Source organism: Oncorhynchus mykiss, chromosome 13 (assembly GCF_013265735.2).
Source record: "Oncorhynchus mykiss isolate Arlee chromosome 13, USDA_OmykA_1.1, whole genome shotgun sequence".
In the NCBI taxonomy this organism is placed as follows: Eukaryota; Metazoa; Chordata; class Actinopteri; order Salmoniformes; family Salmonidae; genus Oncorhynchus; species Oncorhynchus mykiss.
In genome coordinates, this window is record NC_048577.1 from 46129825 (window position 1) to 46139233 (window position 9409).

General features: G+C 48.1%; 1 pseudogene; it reads left to right on the plus strand.

Moving 5' to 3' along the window:
* Positions 1-753: 753 nt before the first annotated feature.
* Positions 754-9141, plus strand: LOC110486562 (annotated as a pseudogene).
* Positions 9142-9409: the final 268 nt, after the last annotated feature.

Below are 9409 nucleotides of genomic sequence, written 5' to 3' on the forward strand. Positions count from 1 at the left end.
TTTAAAATAGTTACGGAGTTTAATGTCTGTGATAGAAAACTACAACATTGTAGTTACTCCACAATACTAACCTAATTGACAGAGTGAAAAGAAGGAAGCCTGTACAGAATAAATATATTCCAAAACATTCATCCTGTTTGCAACAACCCCACTGAAAGTAATACTGCAAAAAATGTGGCAAAGCAATTCACTTTTTGTTTAGGGCAAATCTAATACAGCACGTTACTGAGTACCACTCTCCATATTTTGAAGCATAGTGGTCGCTGCTCATGTTATGTGTGCGCTTGTAATCGTTAAGACTGGAAAGTTTTCAGGATAAAAAATAAACTGAATGAAGCACAGACAAAATGCTAGAGAAAAACCTGGTTCAGTCTACTTTCCACCAGATACTGGGAAATTAATTCACATTTCAGCAGGACAATAACCTAAAACAGGCTAAATCTACATTGGAGTTGCTTACCAAGAAGACAGTGAATGTTCCTGAGTGGCCGAGTTACAGTTTTTACTTAAATCAGCTTGAACATTTATGGCAAGATTTGCAATGATTTGACAGAGCTTGAAGAATTTAGAAATTAATAATGGGCAGATATTGTACAATCCAGGTTTGCAAAGCTCTTAGAGACTTACCCAGAAAGACTCACAGCTGTAATCGCTGCCAAAGGTGATTCTAACATGTATTGACTCAGTGGTGTGAATACTTATGTAAATTAAATATTCTGTATTTAATTTTCTATAAATTTGCAAACATGTCATTTTGCCATTACAGGGTATTGTGTGTAGATGAAAAACAATTTAATCAACTTTGAATTCACTTTACAATTTACTTTACATTTGGGAACTTGCATATCCTGAGGAAGCAGTGGTCATTTCCTGGTCAATGATACAAAAAGAAGGCAAATGATAAGACAAAGGCGTAACACACACACTTAGACAATTATGCCCCGCCCTCTCCAACTTCCTGCTCCTTGCGTACTCCACCTCTCATTCCCTGTGGCCCGGCCCGTGTTTCCCTTCTTCCCCTGTCCCCATGTGAGCGCCTGCCACTCTGGCTCCTGGCTGTGGTGCTCTATCAGTGTCATCACTTAGGATGGACTCCCCACCACTCTACCTGCCTCTGCTGCTGACCAGTCTGCTCACCCTCTGTAAGGACCCAGCACTCTACTTTCTGAGCTCAGAAAGGTTACCTTTAGTTCATATGTATGTCTGTCTCTCACATCGCTTGCTTTCTATTCTTAATCCTCCTCCTCTGTCTCCCTCCACTTATCTCCACTCACAGGGCAAGGGGCAGGAGCTCAGTTATGTAAGTATGAGATACAATTACTTTCTGTATTTGATGGCACTTTAATAAATGCACCAGAGAGCTGGAAGAGTCCCGGCATAGAGACAGTTTGAGGGCAGTTGGTCCTCTCTACGGTTGATAAGCGCCTATTTTTATGCCTCACACAAAATAGTTATTTTTGTAGGAAATGGGTATTGTGAGTGTCTGGCTTCCTTGACATTTTCATGTTTTTCATTCGATTTATTGAAGGTATTTTAAGCAGAATACGCAGCTGGTTTCATTGTTTTGTGTCAGCATTTGAATGAGCTTCTGAGATGTTGAACCTATTTGATCCCCCTACATTCTCAGATACTGTAATGGTTTTATTTTTCTCAGCAACTTAGTTCATTCTGAGCTCTTGGTGGGGTATTGAGAGGGAGCTGGTGGCATATAACTGTAATAACAGACCGTATCTATTCCCGAAGGCTGAGTCACAAATTTGGCTCCAAAGTACTTTTGGCTCAGGTCTCAGCCTTTTCTCCTGCATGGCTGAGCTGTATGTGTTACCTATTCTAAAAGCAGCTCAGGCCCAATAATGTTGTTGATATTGAGTGCGAACAGGAGCCAAGGTAAGGCCACAGACCTCCCAGGGGAGGGGACGGTTGCTCTGTGTTTGTTAGTGTTTTCCTCCTTTCCTTCCTCCTTCACCTCCTGCTTACTGTGCGGTGGAGTGGAGGATCGCCACGCACACCTCCTGCTTACTGTGCAGTGGAGTAGAGGGTCGCCAGGCACACCTCCTGCTTACTGTGCAGTGGAGTGGAGGGTCGCCAGGCACACCTCCTGCTTACTGTGCAGTGGAGTGGAGGGTCGCCAGGCACACCTCCTGCTTACTGTGCAGTGGAGTGGAGGGTCGCCAGGCACACCTCCTGCTTACTGTGCAGTGGAGTGGAGGGTCGCCAGACACACCTCCCGCTCACTGTGCAGTGGAGTGGAGGGTCGCCAGGCACACCTCCTGCTTACTGTGCAGTGGAGTGGAGGGTCGCCAGGCACACCTCCTGCTTACTGTGCAGTGGAGTGGAGGGTCGCCACGCACACCTCCTGCTTACTGTGCAGTGGAGTGGAGGGTCGCCAGGCACACCTCCTGCTTACTGTGCAGTGGAGTGGAGGGTTGCCAGGCACACCTCCTGCTTACTGTGCAGTGGAGTGGAGGGTCGCCAGGCACACCTCCTGCTTTACTGTGCAGTGGAGTGGAGGGTCGCCAGGCACACCTCCTGCTTACTGTGCAGTGGAGTAGAGGGTCGCCAGGCACACCTCCTGCTTACTGTGCAGTGGAGTAGAGGGTCGCCAGGCACACCTCCTGCTTTACTGTGCAGTGGAGTAGAGGGTCGCCAGGCACACCTCCTGCTTACTGTGCAGTGGAGTAGAGGGTCGCCAGGCACACCTCCTGCTTACTGTGCAGTGGAGTGGAGGGCCGCCAGGCACACCTCCCGCTTACTGTGCAGTGGAGTGGAGGGTCGCCAGGCACACCTCCTGCTTTACTGTGCAGTGGAGTAGAGGGTCGCCAGGCACACCTCCTGCTTTACTGTGCAGTGGAGTAGAGGGTCGCCAGGCACACCTCCTGCTTACTGTGCAGTGGAGTGGAGGGTCGCCAGGCATACCTCCTGCTTTACTGTGCAGTGGAGTAGAGGGTCGCCAGGCACACCTCCTGCTTACTGTGCAGTGGAGTGGAGGATCGCCAGGCACACCTCCTGCTTACTGTGCAGTGGAGTGGAGGATCGCCAGGCACACCTCCTGCTTACTGTGCAGTGGAGTGGAGGGTCGCCAGGCACACCTCCTGCTTACTGTGCAGTGGAGTGGAGGATCGCCAGGCACACCTCCTGCTTACTGTGCAGTGGAGTGGAGGGTTGCCAGGCACACCTCCTGCTTACTGTGCAGTGGAGTGGAGGATCGCCAGGCACACCTCCTGCTTTACTGTGCAGTGGAGTGGAGGGTCGCCAGGCACACCTCCTGCTTTACTGTGCAGTGGAGTGGAGGGTCGCCAGGCACACCTCCTGCTTTACTGTGCAGTGGAGTGGAGGGTCGCCAGGCACACCTCCTGCTTTACTGTGCAGTGGAGTGGAGGGCCGCCACGCACACCTCCTGCTTTACTGTGCAGTGGAGTGGAGGGCCGCCAGGAACACCTCCCGCTTACTGTGCAGTGGAGTGGAGGGCCGCCACGCACCAGGGAAGGGTCTTCCTCAGTCTGGAGGAGTCTACCTGCACTGTAAAGGAGAAAGCATAGAGGGAACTCTCTGGCTGGTCTTGAAGAATAGTCCATTTAGCCTTGGGTATTTTGTACCCCAAATAGTAGTCTGCATTAGCCTTGGATGTCATGGTGTCTTTGTGTGTCTGTGTGTGTGGTTGTCTAGTATTCACCATAGATAGTGTGACACTCAAACTGGACCCAAGTGGTGAGGTAACCAGTGGGACCTTTATGGACCTGAACTGTGAGGTCAGCGTCAGCCATCACCAGTCCCACCCCCTGACACACAGCTTCAACTTCCTGAGAGACGATGTCCTGGTCTACTCCAAAAATACCACCGAACCTGCGGTCCTTCACCAGCTCACCCCGGCCAGGGCTGCCAACTCTGGCACTTACAAGTGCCAGGTCATACATAGTTCAAGACAAGAGCAAAGGCAGCAGCACCCACAGACTCACCGTCACAGGTACTGCTGAAATGGATCCATGATTATATTGACTTTCTGGTAAAACTCTCTAGATCTCTAGATCCCGTAGGGCGGTGCACAATTGGCCCAGCGTCGTCCGGGTCAGGGTTTGGCCGGGGTAGGCCGTCATTGTAAATAAGAATTTGTTCTTAACTGACTTGCCTTTTTAAATAAAGGTTAAATAAATTAAATAAAATAAAAATATCTTCATTCGTAATCCATTATATGTAGGTACATACAGTATCAAGTATTTTCCTCCTGATGATGCATGGTATGTGACATCCTAGTGACTGACACTGATTGTTCGACCACAGGCTTGCAGACGCCTGTGCTGCAGGTGACCTCCCAGATCCTGTTTGAGGGGGATGAGGTGGCAGCTACCTGCAGCGCCCCAGATGAGTATGGCTCCCTGCTCTTCCACTTCTACCGGGACCAGGAGAAGATCAAGCAGGTGAGGGCCAGTGGGAACTCAGTGGAGACCAGGCTGGAGCTGAAGCATTCTGGGGACACACACCTGTGCTGTTACTTTAAAATCACCATGCTGCCTGACGCTGGGAGGTCCAACAACAGTAACACTGTCAAGGTCATGGTCAAAGGTAAGAGTGGGGTTGAATGCTGACTATATCTGTTGCATTTGTTATTGGAAGGTACCGGTTCAGATTTATAGTAGCTATGGGCATTATGCTTCTGTGTGCTTCAATATTTGAACACCCGTAAGAAAATAAATGTTGGGTTAAAGAGTTGCTCTGTTCTTCTGTTGTATCATTAAGAACTTTTCATCACACCCATCATGAACATTCTTCCTGGTAAAGACGTGATTTTTTAAAAATGTTTATTTAATTTTACCCCTTTTTTCTCCCCAATTTCATGGTATCCAATTGTTAGTAGCTACTATCTTGTCTCATCACTACAACTCCCGTACGGGCTCGGGAGAGACGAAAGTTGAAAGTCATGCGTCCTCCGATACACAACCCAACCAAGCCGCAATGCTTCTTAACACAGCGCACATCCAACCCGGAAGCCAGCCGCACCAATGTGTCGGAGGAAACACCGTGCACCTGGCAACCTTGGTTAGCGTGCACTGCGCCCGGCCCGACGACACTATGCCAATTGTGCGTCGCCCCTCAGACCTCCCGGTCGCGGCCGGTTACAACAGAGCCTGGGCGCGAACCCAGAGTCTCTGGTGGCACAGCCCTTAACCACTGCGCCACCCGGGAGGCTGGTAAAGATGTGATTGAGGGTGACATTGTCGAGTTTGTCTGTCGAGTGGTGATCCCCCCACCCAATGTGACGGTCTTCCTGACCAAGGCCAAGAGGATGCTTAAGACAGCCTACATTAGTCTCAGTCATTCGCTCAGAGTGCTGGCTGAGGACTCTGGGGAGTATGTGTGCAAGGCGGACAGAGGCAATGTTCAGAAAGAAGCCTATGAGAGCATCAAAGTCAAAGGCAAGTATTGGATGTCTGACTGTGATGTAAAAGGTTGGGCCACAGCGTGTGAGCGTTTTCTAACTTAATTTAATGTTTCGCCATGCCAAAGTATCTTTGAATTTAATGTTTGACACTGCTTTTTCTGTCTGATCCCCACAGAGTTGTTTTCCAAGCCAGTCCTGGTGATGAAGCCCAGAGAGGTGTTTGAGACAGAGCGCTTCACACTGAACTGTGATACTGACCGCTATTCCCATGAGAGAATCAACATTGGGGACGTGAAGTACTCCCTGTACAGGAACCAGGTCCTACTGACATCAGGAGGGAACTACAGTGCCACAGCACGCCCCTCCCTTAATGGAAATTACTCCTGCCAGGCCCAAGCCCAAGGAAGAGGCCAAACCAAAAAGATCTTCAAAAACAGCACACAGATTGTCCTCAAGGCAAAAGGTGAGTCTCTCTGTGTGGTGTGGTGGTTAATTTCTTTACTTTCAAATGAGGAGAGACAAACTTATTCCACAAGTCAGAGCTATACTTAAACTGAATCTTTATTAACTTATAAGGAAGCAGGTCAATACAACCCACACATATAAAGTGAATCGATTGAGTGCCCTACGATAATGATGGCTGGTCGACGAATCACCCTCAGATGATTCGTTGAGAGCCTCGATACAAAGGTACAAAAGTATTTTATAGCCAAGATACACCCCCTTCAGGCTACGTGACAAACAACAGACGTATAGAATGGGTTACACGTTTAAGATTTGTATGAAAGATACTGTCTGCTGTGAATTATAAGTATCTGCTGTAATAACTTCTCATTGTGTAGAAACCAGGGTCTGGCCCCGAGCCCTGGTAGCTGGTAGCTTCCGTTCAGGCACACAGACACTAGTCATGCTATGGAATGTGGTCTTGTTAGGTTTATCACCCAGAAGATATTGTAAATCTTCTGTCAGTGTTAAATCTCCTAGAGGCCCACTTTCAGTAGAACACACAGATATGAGTGTTCTAACAACCCCTTATGTTGCATAAAACAACCATTTGATGAAATAACAGCATTATAAAAACCTTGTAATTTCTGTTCTGACAGTGGATGGGGTCATATTAAAAACACTCTCATTCAACATTCTCAAACATTGCATGTGCTTTATTTTCTAACAGTTTTTCTCTTCTCTGGTCTCATTCTGTCTTATTCGTTCTCTTTTTTGTTCCCCCTCTGTCAGTGCCTGTGTCAGTCCCTCTTCTGAGCGTGGTAGGGGGCAGGTTGATCCTGGGCAAGCCCTTCCAGTTACAGTGTCAGAGTGACAATGGTAGTCTGCCCATCACCTACACCCTGCTGAGCCCCCACAGACAAGCTGAGTTCAGGGTGGTCCGCAGACCCTGGGATCTGGCCCTCTTCAACATCACCTCCATCCATAGGAGCATTGACATCCACAGCTTCTCCTGCAAGGCCGAGAACAACCCCAGTCAGCCCTACATGGAGAGCTCAGGAGAGCACCTCCGACGCACTGCCACCATCATAGGTGAGTTGGCCACACCACCTGTTTATAACAGAACCAAATGTATACATACATACATAACATACACACACCTACATATGGCTCTAGTTTATAAAAGGGAGATGCTGGTACAGTCAGTCTAACTGATGACATAGTAGATTTACTGTAATGACTCAACATTAAATCCCCACAGAGCCAGTGTCCAGGCCAGTACTGACCGTGACACCCAAAATGAGGGACGTGGCTGAGGGGGAGGACCTGACCCTAACCTGCACTGTCCAGCGGGGCACACCCCCCATCACCTACACATGGTATCACACAAAGAGTGCCCTGCCCCTGGTGTCCAAGACCACCAATGACATGCGATTATCCCACTCGGTTCAAGGTGTCAGTAGAGAGCATGGAGGCGGATACTACTGCGTCACTAACAACCCATCCAATGACAGCCAGAGGAGTGCCATGGTCACTGTTGGAGGTGAGAGGGGAAGGGATCTTGCAGATGAAAGTATTATCACACAAACACACTGGTGTGTGACTAGAAGTCATTTAGCTAAATCCACTGTGGCTGAACTTGACCTGATGTCACGATTCTTCAAAGTCGAACCCAGAAGCAGACCAGGACAAGGAGAGTAGGAAAAAGGTGAGTATTTATTTACAAGTGAATGGGTAGATATATCCAGGTGGTGTAGCGGGTAGCGGTGATGAGTTGATGGGAGTAAATAGGTGGATCCAATGGGGAAGCGGAATCTTCTGACGACCAGGCGGGAATGGGGTAAATGATCCGGGTGAGTAACTGAAGACAGAACAAACAGAGGTAAGTTCAAGGCAAGCAATACGTAACAAACAACAAAACAACTTCTATCCAACTTGAGGCTGATACTCTGGCACAACATACTGTTCATGGCTAACGATACGGCAGGGAATGGATGTCAGGTCCGGGCTTATAAAGAGGAGAGATGATGATCAGGACCAGGTGTGCAGATAGCTGATGGGATACAGGTGCGGGTAATCAGAAACCCCAACTGGCTACATTGCCCGGCAACCAGACAGGGTGCGTTCCAGGACGCCGGAAAAACTCTCCAGGACAGAACATAGACAAAAAACAGACTCAGGAAACGGGATTCGTGACACCTGAGGTAACCTCTGTAACCTTGCTGTCTGCAGTGAAGTTGGCTGGCTGGAAGAAGAGGCTGATCGCAGTCTTCTGCATCCTGCTCACAGTGTCTCTCATCATCATCATCCTCGTTAAGAAATGCCTTCTTCCATTCAGGAGAGAGAGAACAGTGGAGCTGTCAGTGTGAGTAGGCCTGGCTTTGACTTCATCATACTACCATAGTCTATTCACAAACCATTGAATGTACAGTGATGCACAATTCTTTGTTTGGGAAGATGTGAATATTAAATCGATAAAGGTCATATAGGAGTTTCCTGTTTAATTGTTCATTGTGTTTTCTTGTTCCCCCTCTCTCAGGAAGCCAGCAAGCACTAAAACAGACGAGACTCTGAGTCTGACCCATGGAGAAGTCAATGAGGCTGCCAATGGTAAGATCTGTCTACTGATTTACTGTACAGTACAACTTATATCTGCTGTCAGGACTTCACACTACTAAACCTTTGGCCCATGATAGAAAGTTGATGGAGTCTTGCAGACCCCTACCATCTCAGCCCTAACCTTGCGCCAACCCTTCATCCTCTCAGGATGTCATCTCTCTTCCTCTCTGTGTGTTCCTTCCTCCTAGCTTGGCTCAGGGTAAAGAGCAGGTGAGGGGATGCATACCTAATATGGCAAAGCAATGAATGTTTCATCCAATTGAATGTGACCGGTGTCCTCTATGACTGATCCCTGGTCTCTGTGTTTTGCAGTCACTCCTGGGGTCATGCGAAGGAGCGTCTGGAGTGATCACGTCTCAGGCTCAGGTGAGTGTACCAGAGTTCATGAGGTCAACTCCTACATTTCAACAGTAGGAACATTAACTATGTGACTATTCATGTCTAACATTAAGTGTGACTTAAAACCCCGGCCTGAACCAGAGCCAAAACCAGAACAAGGATCAGAGCAAGACGGACAACTTGAATGACCACCATCAATAATTTATTCAGCATATTGAACAACTGGAGCTGTTATTGATTTGAATGCATTTGTATATTTTCTATATTTTTTACACCTCTTCTTCTTAACCTTTTGTACAGTCTTTAAATGCCTGTAATTATGCCTTTGTGAATTGAGAATAAAACAATGCAGCAGAATGGGAGACCTTGTCCTGTGTCTCATCTCTCCTGAGAATGTGCACATAGGATGTGTGTTGTGACCCAGAGGAAAATACACACAAATACATTTTCCTCCATTGTGAGCTGAGCTCCATGGACAGGAAGGAAACCTTTGAAGCCTGCAGGGTGTAGTGACAGTCATGCACTGTGACACCCCCGTAGAGAAGTGTGACAATATGAGAAAATAAAGTCTATACCCCCGGTGGGGGACCAGGCAAACCACTCTCCCTCTCCTGACCAGAGGAGGGCAGC